Raw genomic sequence first — 14,288 nt, forward strand, 5'->3', positions numbered from 1 at the left:
CTCCCCTCCTTCCCAAAAAAGTGACATCATATTTACCTGTAGCATGTAATTCTTTCAGCTCTCTTTCTTCCTGTTCTAATTGCTGAACAATGAACCCTTTCCTCTTTATTCCTCTGAAAGTAGGTATGGCAACCTCTTCCATTTCTCCCCCACAGAAGTGCATTTGTTAGCTTATCGTGGGAGGGATATACTAATTCCCAGTCAGGTAAGGGTTATTTGATCATCACAGGCATTTGAAGGTGCAAGTAAAGTCTGGTCTTGTTAGTCTCTTAAAAAAAATTACTACACTCCCTTTTGCACAGCTGCTGTCTAATGGGCATTTTTAACTGCACAGTGGCAGACTTCTCCATTTCCAGATTCCTATGCTCGTTAACATCCTCTGCCTAACAACACAAAAAGAAGATGTGGTGTCTCCTATGTGAAATAAATGACTAGTGCTTTCATTTCACCAATGAAAATCCCTGCTAAAAACTCTTTCCCCCTATTTACGGTGTTATATTCTTCTCTGGCTTGTGGCACCTTATGTCTTATTAGGCTTTTTGTAATAGGGTTTCCAATTATATTACATTAGCTGAAAGTTGTTCCTAGAAGATATCCTGAAAGAAATGATAATGCTATTTAGCATAGCATTGTAAATATATATTTTAGAGTACTGCGAATGAGTTTTTCCTATTACCAAAACATTTCAGAACATATGCCAGTTGTGTTAAAAAGTTTCAGGTCTGGATTGGGAGTCAGGAGACCTGGGTTCTATTGCAGGCTTTGTCATTGACCCACTGAGTGATCTTGGGTAAGTCACTTCACATCTCTGTGGTTCTCTTTTCCTCTCCTACCCTTCATCTGTCTTGTCTATTTAGATTATAGGATTTGGGGCAGGGAACAGCCTCTCTGTGTGTGTTCTTACAGCACCTAGCACAATGGGGCCCTGATCTCAGTTGTGGCCTCTTGGAACTGCTGTAATGTCAATGATAAATAACAGTAACAACTTTATTTTTTCCTTTGTAATTATATCCTTCATCTTTTATATAAATACACATAATAAAAAAGAGGAAGATATTTTCAGAGCCTTAAATCACAACATTCAGTACCATAGCGTACTTTACAAAGGACCATTCAGATTGTTCTATCTTGGTTACAAAGAGAGCACTCATCAAAAGGAAGGGCAACCAATGTTGGAACTGATGGTAATGAAAATGGAGATCTTGTAGAAAAAGACAGGCATGGGATTTTCAAAAGTGATCAGCATTGGCCTAATTCTCTTGCCATTGATGTTAGTAGTAAAACACCCATTGACTTCAATGTTAACAGAGTTAAGCCAAAGCACAGAGAGAGTGTGAAAATCCTACCCTATATTTATAAGTATATTGCATAAAATACTAAGGAATGTAATCCTTCCATGTGACCCCATGTGTTGTATTCTACATACAGTTCTTTCTACCATATAGTTTATAGAAGATGCTTCCATCTACCATCTTCTCAGTTTGACTTGTATTTGCCAATATCTTTGCAACAGAAATCCACTTTATGATGCTGAAAGGCAGATTCAGATGTCCTGGAAGGCCTAATAAGACTGTTTTGGTGGGATTGTTGTGATGATTTGGGAATCTGTCTGTACAATTTATGAATTCTGTGTGAGATTATGAGCTCTCTGCATGTATCTTTACCAAGCTGTGAACTCCATTTTGAATGGGCAGCCCTTGCCTTCTCTGTTTACCTCCAGATTGGATTGAAATTCCAACAGGATAACAGTACAAGGCTGACAGTAGAAGGTCATTAACTCTTGAGTGCTCTGCCATTACAATGGAATAGTTCTAAATACTAGACTGGCTCCCAAACCAGAGAGGTCACCTGGCAATAAAATCACCTGGCAGATGTCTCTGATCACCTGAGGAGATGAATCCAGGAGCCACCTGACAGAGGGCCTGGAAGCTATAAAAAGACAGATGCTGCTCTATTGGGTATCATCTCCAGCCATTGTTCCCCAGCTCAAGATGAACAGCTGCATGAAGGAGCCTGCTAAGAGGGGGGAATCCTAACAATCTGAACATATATGGTGCCCCAATAACTTTCCAGGGAAGGGTGAATTAGTGAGGGGCTTTGCATTTTCTAAATGAGCTGTACTCGCTTGTGCTTTATCTATTAGTAAAAGTAGTATTAGGCTTCTGCACAAAGTGTCCGTGTGTGCTGTGTACTTCAAAACTACCACATGCCTCCTGTGATAGTAAAACTAACTCAGAAGGCTCAGATCTTTGGTGGTAGTCTGGGAGAGTGTATGTTTAAGATACTGGGTTGATTTGGGGATCAGCACTGGACTTGGGACCTATGGCAGCTGGGCTGAGGGGCTCCATTTCCATGAAGGGGCTGCAGATTGAGAGCTGATCCCCAGGAAATGTGTCAGAGAGGCCAAGGAAAGAAACAACACTGCAGCCTGCTGTAACCCAGGCAAGGTTAAAACACCAGGGGCTTAGAAACTTGGATTCACCTCATAGCAATCTGGTAGGCGGCTGGCTGGAAGTACCTCACCAGATCTGTGACAGTTGTGCATTAGTTCCCGAGGCTATAGAGCCTCTTATATAACTTGTTTCTGGCATGAAATAAATGGGGCTCTAAGATAAATGGACATATTGCTGTCAGCACCACCAGCACTGGCTGTGTTATGTTAACTTACCCTTCAAGAACTTCTCTGGGGGGGACTAATAATATTGATTCAGTATTTTGTTTTGGTAGAATCTTAAGGTCAAGGAACTAGAAGTATTCTTGACATATTGTCGAATGTTTTTTCCAATTACTGTCTGAGATATGTTGAGTTCTTGTTCCCATTTCTCCTGAGTTTTCAGTCCAGAAGATATTGAAAAGAATTGAGCCATCTACTCCTTTCCCCTGCTAAATGAATCATACTGTCAAATGTTTTAAAGCAATCGTTTATTAGGGATTGATCTAAAGCCTACTGAAGTCAAAAGACTGCCATTGATTTCAGTGAGCTTTGGATCAGGCCCCCAGAGAATGTTGTTTCTTTTAGAGTAGTTCTGAATGACTTCCACAAGAATCAGGGACCCATTGTGCTAGGCACTATACATATAGAGTAAGGGACAGTCCCTGTCCCAAATTGCTTACTTTCTAAATAGACAAGACAATTAGAGTGAGTAGGGGGAAAAGACACAGAGAAATGAAGTGACAGCAGACCTGAGAATAGAATTCAGCTTTCTTGATTCCTAGACCATATCTACTGCACCATGCTGTCTCCAGTTAGTATGGCCCGTTGCCTTTGCATCTCTATATAGTAATAAACGTGTATAACTGTTGATACAAAGAGCTAAGTGATAAAGGACAATGATCAGGAGGTAGCCGTGTTAGTCTGTATCCACAAAAACAACAAGGATGCATCTGAAGAAGTGAGGTTTTTTACCCACGAAAGCTTATGCCCAAATAAATCTGTTAGTCTTTAAGGTGCGACCGGACTCCTTGTTGTTTTTAAAGGACAATGAGATTTATTCTGCATATATAGGATGATTAAGGCTAAGATTTTGTCATGGTTATTTTTAGTAAAAGTCACAGATAGGTCAAGGGCAATAAACAAAAAATCACAGAAGCCATAATCTGTCTGTGACTTTTTCTGCTGCGTCTCCATGGTTTTCCCCACCATGGTGGTGGCTGGGAGCTGTGGGGTTCCCCTTCTTCTCCTGGCAGGTGGAAGCTGCAGGGTGACCATATTTCCCAAACAGAAAATGGGACACCCCTAGCCGCTCGCCTGAGGCATCTCTGTCCCCTCCCATTGCTGGAACCTGAGGATGGCCCCCTCAGGAGTCTGTCACCTGTTGCTGGAACTTTGCAGGGAGACCCCCTGTCATCTGTTGCTGAAACCCTGCCAGGACCCCACTGGCTGTCAGCTCTGGTCCTGCAGCCCCTGGGGCTGAAGCAGAGAATGTCACAGAGGTCTCTGGAAGTCAGGGATTCCCTGACCTCCATGACATAAACGTAGCCTTAAGGATGATTATTCAGTTTTGTTAATATTGTCTTGTCTTTCCAATATTTTTTACAAATGGTCTGAAATTGAATTGGAAAGTGTAGGTGTTTTCATGTAGGTGTTAGAAGCAAACTAACTAGTTTGGAATTGGTGATGTTCTTGCTGCACTGGAGTTCAGCTCAGAATGCGGTGAAAATTGGATTCATAGGCAGTGAAGCTGGTTGTCTGGTTGACTAGGGAAGTCTATACGGTGCTCCAGATAGTGTAATGAACATATTATCTATTTGCAGCCAAACTGGGATAGATGACTAGTTTTTAAAAAGCCCTCTTTTTGAGAGGGCAAGTATGGAAAGAAGTATGAGTCTGGTAAGACTGACTCTTCCTCCAGACAGCCTTATTTGGCCCCAACCCCTACACCCCCTCAAAAAAAAAATCTTAGAGGAGAGGATTTTTATTTTCCCATTAAAAGCATTAAATTAATTTTAGTTGGTTGAAAATTTTAGCAGAAATTTTCATTTGCAATAATCTCAGGTTGCAAATAATTTTTAAGACATGTGTTCAGTTCAGCTGTTTCCCTCCTACTCAGTAATAAAAGGGTAGCTGCAACATCTTTCTGTATCTTTGTTTATTTCTATTATATTGTGATCCAAATTCAAGTGGATGAGTAAAAAGCTGCGTACACACCTTTATGCCCATATGTCTATTCTACTTCCAAATACAGAAGGGTAGATGGTAATACTGTATTGGGTCTGGTCTTCTTAATATATCCATTAAGTGTTGCTTCCTTTTGATATGGAATCTTGACATAGAGCCAGAGTTTTCAATTAAATCTATTAGGTGTGGAAGTGAGGTAGCTGGATTGTGTAAAATGTCTTCTGCATGCCTTTTAATTTTGTGTGTTGTTTTACTAACATTGCAACCTTGCTGCTTTCCACTCTGTAGCTGGAAGACCTCTGACATAACACCATTCATTAAGACTGATGCAAGCACGGAGCTCTACAGGATCTCTAGCCATCTTTAAAAGGATGGACTAAATCCAGATTTGCTTAGCACTGCCATCAAATACAGTCAGTCTGTCCTCTCAAAGGCCTTGTCAGCATGAAGAAGATAAGGCTGCAGATGGATTTCTTGACAGTTTATGCCTGGAACATTAAGTGAAATATTTTTGTGGGTGTTATCTGCCTCAAGCCTTCCTTTTACAAACCCTGCTTGGTGCTCTTGTATTAGGATAGAAATAATTTCTCTAAGTCACATTGCTAATTTCCTGGACATCCTTACATGCCATTTGCAGGAAGGAGATGGATCAGTAATTGCCATAGCTAGGCTCGTCCTTATCTTTTTGCTTTAAATGAGTGAAATCAAAATGCCTTTCTCATGCCACATGACAGGATTCTTTTCTGAGAAATTTCCATGAATCCATTGTCTTATTCGTACCAGCTGTGCCCAGAATGTTTAAAAAAAAAAAAGTCAGCTAGAAAGTCATCTGCACCAGGTGTTATTCCTGTGTTTTTGGTCCTGTATGGCTTTTTCAATCTCTCCGAGTATTATAAATCTAGCTATTTGATGCACCCGATTCCAGAGAGTGCACTGAAATCAAATGTATTCATGAGGTGTTCAAACCAACACTGCTTAGAATATCCGTTAGTAGCAAAAAGAAATTTGGCGAACTTCTAGAACTGGGTTGATGATGTTGCTGGTTCCAGCGTTACCTATCTAGCCTTATATGTGCTAAGTGTAATGTTATTACTAAGCCTGAAGAGTCAAACTCATTCTGTGGAGAGGGTCAAATTCCATTTTTAATGATGATCCATAAAACAACATATAAATTTAGCCTGGCATACCAGCCTTAATCCACACTGCATTTCCCATTCATGCCAACAGTAGTTTTGCACAAAGATCAAGGGAAGGCACATTTATTATTTATATTACTGTAGCACCTGACACGTACCAGGACCCCATTGTGTTAGTGCTGTACAAACCCAGAACATGGCCTGTATGTAGTAAGTGAACGTTGTATTATTGTCAAGTCAGTACCTTCTTGCTGAATTAAGCATCTCTCATTGAGGAGAGGGTGGGATAGGCAGGGAATGGGATGAGCTGCACTGCAGAGACTTACTCCCCGCCTCTGGGGCAGAGGAGGAATAATGACTCTCTGAGGCATAGTTCCTTTTTGGAGCTTCTCCTAGAACAGCACAACTATGCCCCTAACTCATGACTGAGACTCCAGAATCCGTCTGACCCGCTATTTGTACAATATACCTCAATCTCCTCAGAGGTTGTCTTACAGAATGAACAAAATGGAAGAAAGAGAAAGAAAAGAGGGTAGGAGGGGGAAGAAAATGTGAATTTATTACTATCTGTGCATTTTTCCATTTTCTTCCGGTTAATGTAGTCTTTTAAAAGACCCCCTTCTTTTTCTATAAGCTTGAAATAGCTGAATAGCTTTATGAGGAGAAAAAATGTCTTCTTTACAAATCAATTAACAAGATTTAAATTGAATAGCCATACTCTTGTTCTTGGTAGCACCTGGTCTCTGTTAGTGAAGTATTTGCTAAAACCTCTTCTGGATGCCTAAAGCACTTAGTAGAGTTACCCAAGTACAGTGTGAAATAGCAAAATACCTAAGAGCTTATGTGTAAGGCTACGTTTTGGTCACAGGATATTTTTAGTAAAAGTCATGGGCAGTAAACAAAATTTCATGGCCCGTGACCTGTCCATGACTTGTACTATATTCCCCTGACTAAATCTTGGGTGCTCTGGCGTGGCCCCGGGGCGCCGTGGGGCAGGGGGCGGCCCGGGGGCACTGCGGGTGCTCTGGGGCCAGGGGCAGCCCGGGACCCCCGCTGCTGCTCAGGGTGGGGCGCGTTGGCTGGAGTCCCCCACTGCTCCTGATGGCGGCCAGGGGGGACATGTTAGCCGGAGCCCCCCACCTCTTCTGGAGGTGGTGGGGGGCACACGGTGGCCCGAGACTGCCCCAGCAGCGGCTGGTGTGGTTGGCCCAGGGGCTGCTCGAGTGGCCCACGGGTCAGCCACACCAGCTGTTGCAGAATTCACAGAAGTCCAAGAAAGTCACAGAATCCATGACTTCTGTGACAGACTTGCAGCCTTACTTACATGACATCAGTTCCTTTGAGGCTTTTCTTCAGACAGCGGAATGCTGCTCCCTTTTTGTTAAGCTCTGTTGGGAAGTCTGCATTCATTATCATCATTTTGTCATTAAATGTGAGTAGCTTAAATATCACTGGGCTTGGTTTTTCTTGACTTCTTTATCTGAATTTGATATTCTCTATTTCAATTGGAGGAAAGTGCCCCTGTAACTTTAACAAGGCAGGTAGCAGTTTTTGTAGCAAGGACATTGGCTCTTTTTCCCCCCTCTCTTCCTTCTGCCAGTCCTAGTATGTGAAGCTTATTCCTTTGAGACCTATTCTCAAAATCCTTGTTTCTCTTCCATTTTCACCATACATGCCTTTAAAAGAAGCTGCTTCAGCATTTAATCCATCTGCCCTGTGGCTGTTTAATTTTTTTAGTTTCATTCCCCCAGATAAACCCATATGAGCATTCATTTGAGAAGCAGCCTCTGAGAGGGTTTTAATATCCCCAGAATTCAGGGCTAACTGTGTGGACATCATTTTTCTGAGCACCACAATTTCCTGTGAGAGAGTTCCTGATGCTGAGCCACCATTGTTTCTTTGTTAGGTAAATCCTCTGACGCACTTTTTTTTTATCAGTATGGTCCATTTTTTTTGTGGTTCCTCTTTTATCTCGCTGCTGGCAACTCTATGTTACCAGGAACTTTTAAAGTAAAAGCGTAGGTTTTATTTTCCTTGGTGTGGGAGAGGTAAGGAGTACACAAAACAGACTGCTGTCTTTCCCTCCCCACGTCTAGCATAACTGACACGTTTTGTGCTGCTCCCTGTGACAGGTATGTAAATTACTTAATGAGCTAATTCGTGTGTCTGCAATTAATTTCCTTATAGCCATAAACTTCATCTTTAAATTTTTTTTATAGATTTAGAGCTTGTATTGCTGTAATGAATGAAGCCCTTGGTTTATCTACAGGGCAACAGCAAAGCAAGCTTCCCACTCACAGTTCTCCCAATCTTGGGAACATCTGCTAAGAAGTTGTTTAGCCACTGCTAACAGCCAGTTAGTGCAAAGTACGCTGATGAGTTGGTGCTGCGGCAGCTGGACCTGAGACCCACCATCTCATATAGGGACTGCCAAACATCCACTCAATAGGAGTAATTTTTAATCTCTACTAAACTGGACTGGATTCATACTGGTCACCAACAGGCTCTGAAGCTCATTTGCAATGTTTTGAGACATCCACGCCCCTCAAACACTGTCACACCTTCGAGATTGAAGTGCATTTTCTGGTAGGCAGGATCTTCCACTCTCTGCACATACAAGCGACATCTTTCACCCACTGCTGTCAAGGTGAAATCCTGACTCCATTGAAGTAAATGGCAAAACTCCCATTCAGTGGGGCCAGGAGTTCACCTTTAGTGTTCTTAAGCTATCCCTGTAATTTGTGTCCCACCTAGTTCTTAAAAGGACATTAACTCCCATTTCCTGAAATATTAACCCTACAAATATAACAAAGAAACATAATATCCTCATTCACCTCTAAATATAATTGTGCAATTAAAAAGTAATTTTGACAATTATTCCAGCATCCTCCCCTTAATTTACATATTTTATCCCCATGATTCATCAGTCAGGTTTGAAGCCACAACCTTTAGATACTGTGATAGACCCAGGCCAGTTGGGTACAGCAGAGTAGTAGAAGGCAGATATACTGGCCACTGGATAAGCAGTTTTCTGTTCCCTGACTGACCAGAGCAGGGGCTGCTCCAGGCTAGGTGGACACATGACTCCAATTAGCCTGCAGAGTGTCAGTTGAAGCTGTTAGACTAATGTGAATACCTGACTCTAATTAAGGCCCCTCTGATACTATGAAAGGGCTCACTCTGGTCAGGCTGAGAGAGCCAGAGGAGAGGAACTGCGGGTGAAGGGCTGGGTAATGAAGACACCCTCAAGCCACTGGAAGGGAGCCCTAAAGTAAGGGTGAAGAAGGCGTTAAGAGAGAGAAGCGGGAGAGCTGTGAGGAAGTGACCCAGGGAAGGGTAGCAGCTCTGGCGGTGAAAGGTCGGCTACCAAGAGCTGCTGCCATTAGGGTTCCTGGGCTGGAACCCGGAGTAGAGGGCAGGCCCGGGTTTCCCCCAACCCGCCACTACAGAAACACCTCCTGGGAGGGAAGACAGGCCCCTGTCAGGACAGGAGGCTAAACTGTTCTGGAATAAGCCCGTAGGGACAACAGAGACTGTGGGAGTTTTCTCATCAACCTCCTTGCTGGCTTATGATGAAAAGGGCTCAGTAGACTGTAACCCTGGCCCTAGAGAGAGAAGGGCTAAGTGGAGGGTCACAGTGAGCCTCTGAGGCTAGCATAAACCTCCTGGAAGTGCGGGACTCACGGGGACAAGGTCGGAGCTCTGCCACAATATATAACAAAGACCTCTTCCATTTCAACCATATGAGTATCCAGTGGGCAAGTCCAGTGTGTGTGTGTGTGTGTGGGGGGGGGGGGGGACGACAATACAGTTTATCATTGAGTTATGTAACTATTTGTGAATTAGAATGTTGATAATCAGGATTCCTGTTCTCTTCCTGGCTCTGGGAACACAGATATGATTTAGTGGTTAGACAGAGAGTAGCTAAGTGTAACAACATCCTTTTTGGGCTGGCTGTAGAGAATGAACCTGTAATCTCTGAGCATGAGCTTCTCCCATTTGACCTAAAAATTAATGCTTATGAGCCCGGGGGCTGTAGCAGTAACATATAGCACTAACCTCTATATGTAGTCTAGCCACTAGAGAGGGACAAAGGTCCTTATTGTGACTGTTGGCTACACAAGTACATAATCTGGGCCATTTTCTCTGACAGGCGGTGTGGCAAACTGGATGAGACTTGGCTATGTCCCATGAGTAAGCTGGCTTCTATTCTCAGTCTGTCTGCACTGACCACATCCAATCTCTCAGTTATCTTAGGGTATGTCTACACTATGAAATTAGGTTGAATTTATAGAAGCCGGTTTTATAGAAATCAGTTTTATACAGCCGATTGTGTGTGTCCCCACATAAAATGCTCTCAGTGCATTAAGTCGGCGGACAGCGTCCACAGTACCGAGGCTAGCGTCGACTTCCAGAGCATTGCGCTGTGGGTAGCTATCCCACAGTTCCCGCAGTCTCCGCCGCCCATTGGAATTCTGGGTTGAGATCCCAATGCCTGAAGATGCAAAAACAGTGTCGCGGGGGGTTCTGGGTACATGTTGTCAGGCCCCTCCCCCTTCATCAGAGCAACGGCAGACAATCGATTCGCGCCTTTTTACCTGGGTTACCTGTGCAGACAACATACCCCGGCAAGCCTGGAGCCCGCTCAGCTCAGCTCAGCTCACCATCACCATATATCATCTGGGTGCCAGCAGACGTGGTACTGCATTGCTACATAGCAGCAGCTAATTGCCTTTTGGCAGTAGACGGTGCAGTATGACTGGTAGTCTTCATCGGCTATCTAGGTGCTGGCAGACGTGGGGCTGCATTGCTACACAGCAGCAGCCTCTTGCCTTTTGGCAGTAGATGGTGTATTACGACTGGTATCCATCGTCGTCATACTCCAGTTTAATCAGAGGCACCTGGGCAGACATGCTTTGTCTCCTGGAGACTCAGTCCTGCCGGCAGTCCTATTGAACCGTCTTGACGAAGATGGCTAGCAGTTGTAGTACAGTATCCTCTGCCAAGCACCCAGAAGATGCCGAGGGCTATCAGTCATGCTGTACCGTCTGCTGCCAGCTTAAGATATAAAAAATAGATGTATTCATTTGCTTCCCCCTCCCTCTGTGAAATCAACGGCCTGCTAAACCCATGGTTTTGAGTTCAATCTTTGGGGGGGGGGGGCCATTCTCGGTGACAGTTGTTTGTGTTTCTCCCTGATGCACAGCCACCTTTGTTGATTTTAATTCCCTGTACCTGTATGCCATGTCATCACTAGCCCCTCCCTTCCTCCCTCCATCAAATACTAGTTTCGCGCCTTTTTTCAGACCAGACGCCATAGCACTGGGATCATGGAGTCCGCTCAGATCACCGCGGCAATTATGAGCACTATGAACACCACGCGCATTGTCCTGGAGTATATCCAGAGCCAGGATATGCCAAAGCAAAACCAGGACCAGCCGAGGAGGTGATTGCAGCACGGCGACGAGAGTGATGAGGAAATTGACATGGACATAGACCTCTCACAAAGTACAGGCCCCAGCAATGTGCAAATCATGGTGTTACTGGGGCAGGTTCATGCAGTGGAACGCTGATTCTGGGCCCGGGAAACAAGCACAGACTGGTGGGACCGCATCGTGTTGCAGGTGTGGGACGATTCCCAGTGGCTGCGAAACTTTCGCATGCGTAAGGGCACTTTCATGGAACTTTGTGACTTGCTTTCCCCTGCCCTGAAGCGCCAGAATACCAGGATGAGAGCAGCCCTCACAGTTGAGAAGCGAGTGGCGATAGCCCTGTGGAAGCTTGCAACGCCAGTCAGCTACCGGTCAGTCGGGAATCAATTTGGAGTAGGCAAATCTACTGTGGGGGCTGCTGTGATCCAAGTTGCCAGGGAAATCAAAGACCTGCTGATATCAAGGGTAGTGACTCTGGGAAACGTGCAGGTCATAGTGGATGGCTTTGCTGCAATGGGATTCCCAAACTGTGGTGGGGCGATAGACGGAACCCATATCCCTATCTTGTCACCGGAGCACCAAGCCACCAAGTACATAAACCGCAAGGGGTACTTTTCAGTGCTGCTGCAAGCCCTGGTGGATCACAAGGGACGTTTCACCAACATCAATGTGGGATGGCCGGGAAAGGTACATGATGCTCGTGTCTTCAGGCACTCTGGTCTGTTTCGAAAGCTGGAGGAAGGGACTTTCTTCCCGGACCAGAAAATAACCATTGGGGATGTTGAAATGCCTATTGTGATCCTTGGGGACCCAGCCTACCCCTTAATACCATGGCTCATGAAGCCGTACACAGGCAGCCTGGACAGTAGTCAGGACCTGTTCAACTACAGGCTGAGCAAGTGCTGAATGGTGGTGGAATGTGCATTTGGACGTTTAAAAGTGCGCTGGCGCAGCTTACTGACTTGCTCAGACCTCAGCGAAAAAAATATCCCCATTGTTATTGCTGCTTGCTGTGCACTCCACAATATCTGTGAGAGTAAGGGGGAGACATTTATGGCGGGGTGGGAGGTTGAGGCAAATCGCCTGGCCGCTGATTACGCGCAGCCAGACACCCGGGCAGTTAGAAGAGCACAGCAGGGTGCGGTGCGCATCAGAGAAGCTTTGAAAACGAGTTTTGTGACTGGCCAGGCTACGGTGTGAAACTTCTGTTTGTTTCTCCTTGATGAGCCCTCCACCGCCCGCCCCCCCCCCCGGTTCACTCTACTTCCCTGTAAACCAACCACCCCACCCTCCCCTCCCCCCTTCGAGCACCGCTTGCAGAGGCAATAAAGTCATTGTTACTTCTCATTCATGCATTCTTTATTAATTCATCACACAACTAGGGGGATCATTGCCAAGGTAGCCTGGGATGGGTGGGGAAGGAGGGAAGGAAAAGGACACACTGCAGTTTAAAACTTTAAAACTTTAACTCTTATTGAAGGCCAGCCTTCTAATGCTCGGGCATTCATCTGGGGTGGAGTGACTGGGTGGCTGGAGGCCCTCCCACCGTGTTCTTGGGCATCTGGGTGAGGAGGCTATGGAACTTGGGGAGGAGGGCTGTTGGTTACACAGGGGCTGTAGCAGCGGTCTCTGCTCCTGCGGCCTTTCCTGCAGCTCGACCATACCCTGGAGCATATCAGTTTGATGCTCCAGCAGCCGGAGCATCAACTCTTGCCTTCTGTCTGCAAGCTGACACCACCTATCCTCTTCAGCCCGCCACTTGCTCTGTTCATCCCGCAATTCTGCCCGCCACCTCTCCTCTCATTCATATTGTGCTTTTCTGTAGTCTGACATTGACTGCCTCCACGCATTCTGCTGTGCTCTTTCAGCGTGGGAGGACATCTGGAGCTCCGAGAACATATCATCCCGAGTCTGCCGTTTTCTCCTTCTAATCTTCACTAGCCTCTGCGAAGGAGAAACATTTGCAGCTGGTGAAGGAGACGGGAGAGGTGGTTAAAAAAGACACATTTTAGAGAACAATGGGTACACTCTTTCACGTTAAATTTTGCTGTTCACATTACACAGCACATGTGCTTTCGTTACAAGGTCGCATTTTTCCTCTTATATTGAGGGCCTGCTGGTTGGGTGTGAGAGATCACTCACGCAGTTCCAGACAACAGATTTCGGCTTGCATCCAGCCATGGTAAGCCACAGTCTTTTGGCTTTTTTAACCTTCTTAACATGTGGGAATGGTTTCAAACAGTAGCGCCCTCATTTCCCATACCAAGCACCCCTTGGGTTGGCCATTTAAAATGGGTTTGCAATGTAAAAGGAGGGGCTGCGGTTTCCGGGTTAACATGCAGCACAAACCCAAATACTCCCCCTCCCCCCCACACACACCCAATTCTCTGGGATGATCACTTCACCCCTCCCCCCTACCGCGTGGCTAACAGCGGGGAACATTTCTGTTCAGCCGAGCAGGAATGGGCACCTCTGAATGTCCCCTTAATAAAAGCACCCCATTTCAACCAGGTGACCGTGAATGATATCACTCTCCTGAGGATAACAAAGAGAGATAAGGAATGGATGTTGTCTGCATGCCAGCAAACACCGGGACCATACGCTGCCATGCTTTGTTATGCAATGATTCCAGACTACATGCTACTGGCCTGGCGTGGTAAAGTGTCCTACCATGGCGGACGGGATAAGGCAGCCCTCCCCAGAAACCTTTTGCAAAGGCTTTGGGAGTACATGAAGGAAAGCTTTCTGGAGATGTCCCTGGAGGATTTCCGCTCCATCCCCATACACGTTAACAGACTTTTCCAGTAGCTGTACTGGCCGTGATTGCCAGGGCAAATTAATCATTAAACATGCTTGCTTTTAAACCATGTGTAATATTTACAAAGGTACACTCACCAGAGGTCCCTTGTGTGCCCTCAGGGTCTGGGAGCACACCTTGGGTGAGTTCGGGGGTTACTGGTTCCAGGTCCAGGGTGATAAACATATCCTAGCTGTTGGGGAAACCGGTTTCTCTGCTTCCTTGCTGCTGTGAGCTATCTACATTATCTTCATCCTTATCTTCCTCGTACCCTGAATCCACTTCCCTGTTGTGTGTTTCTCCAT

The sequence above is a fragment of the Chrysemys picta genome, chromosome 1, assembly GCF_011386835.1.
Source record: "Chrysemys picta bellii isolate R12L10 chromosome 1, ASM1138683v2, whole genome shotgun sequence".
Lineage (NCBI taxonomy): Eukaryota > Metazoa > Chordata > Testudines > Emydidae > Chrysemys > Chrysemys picta.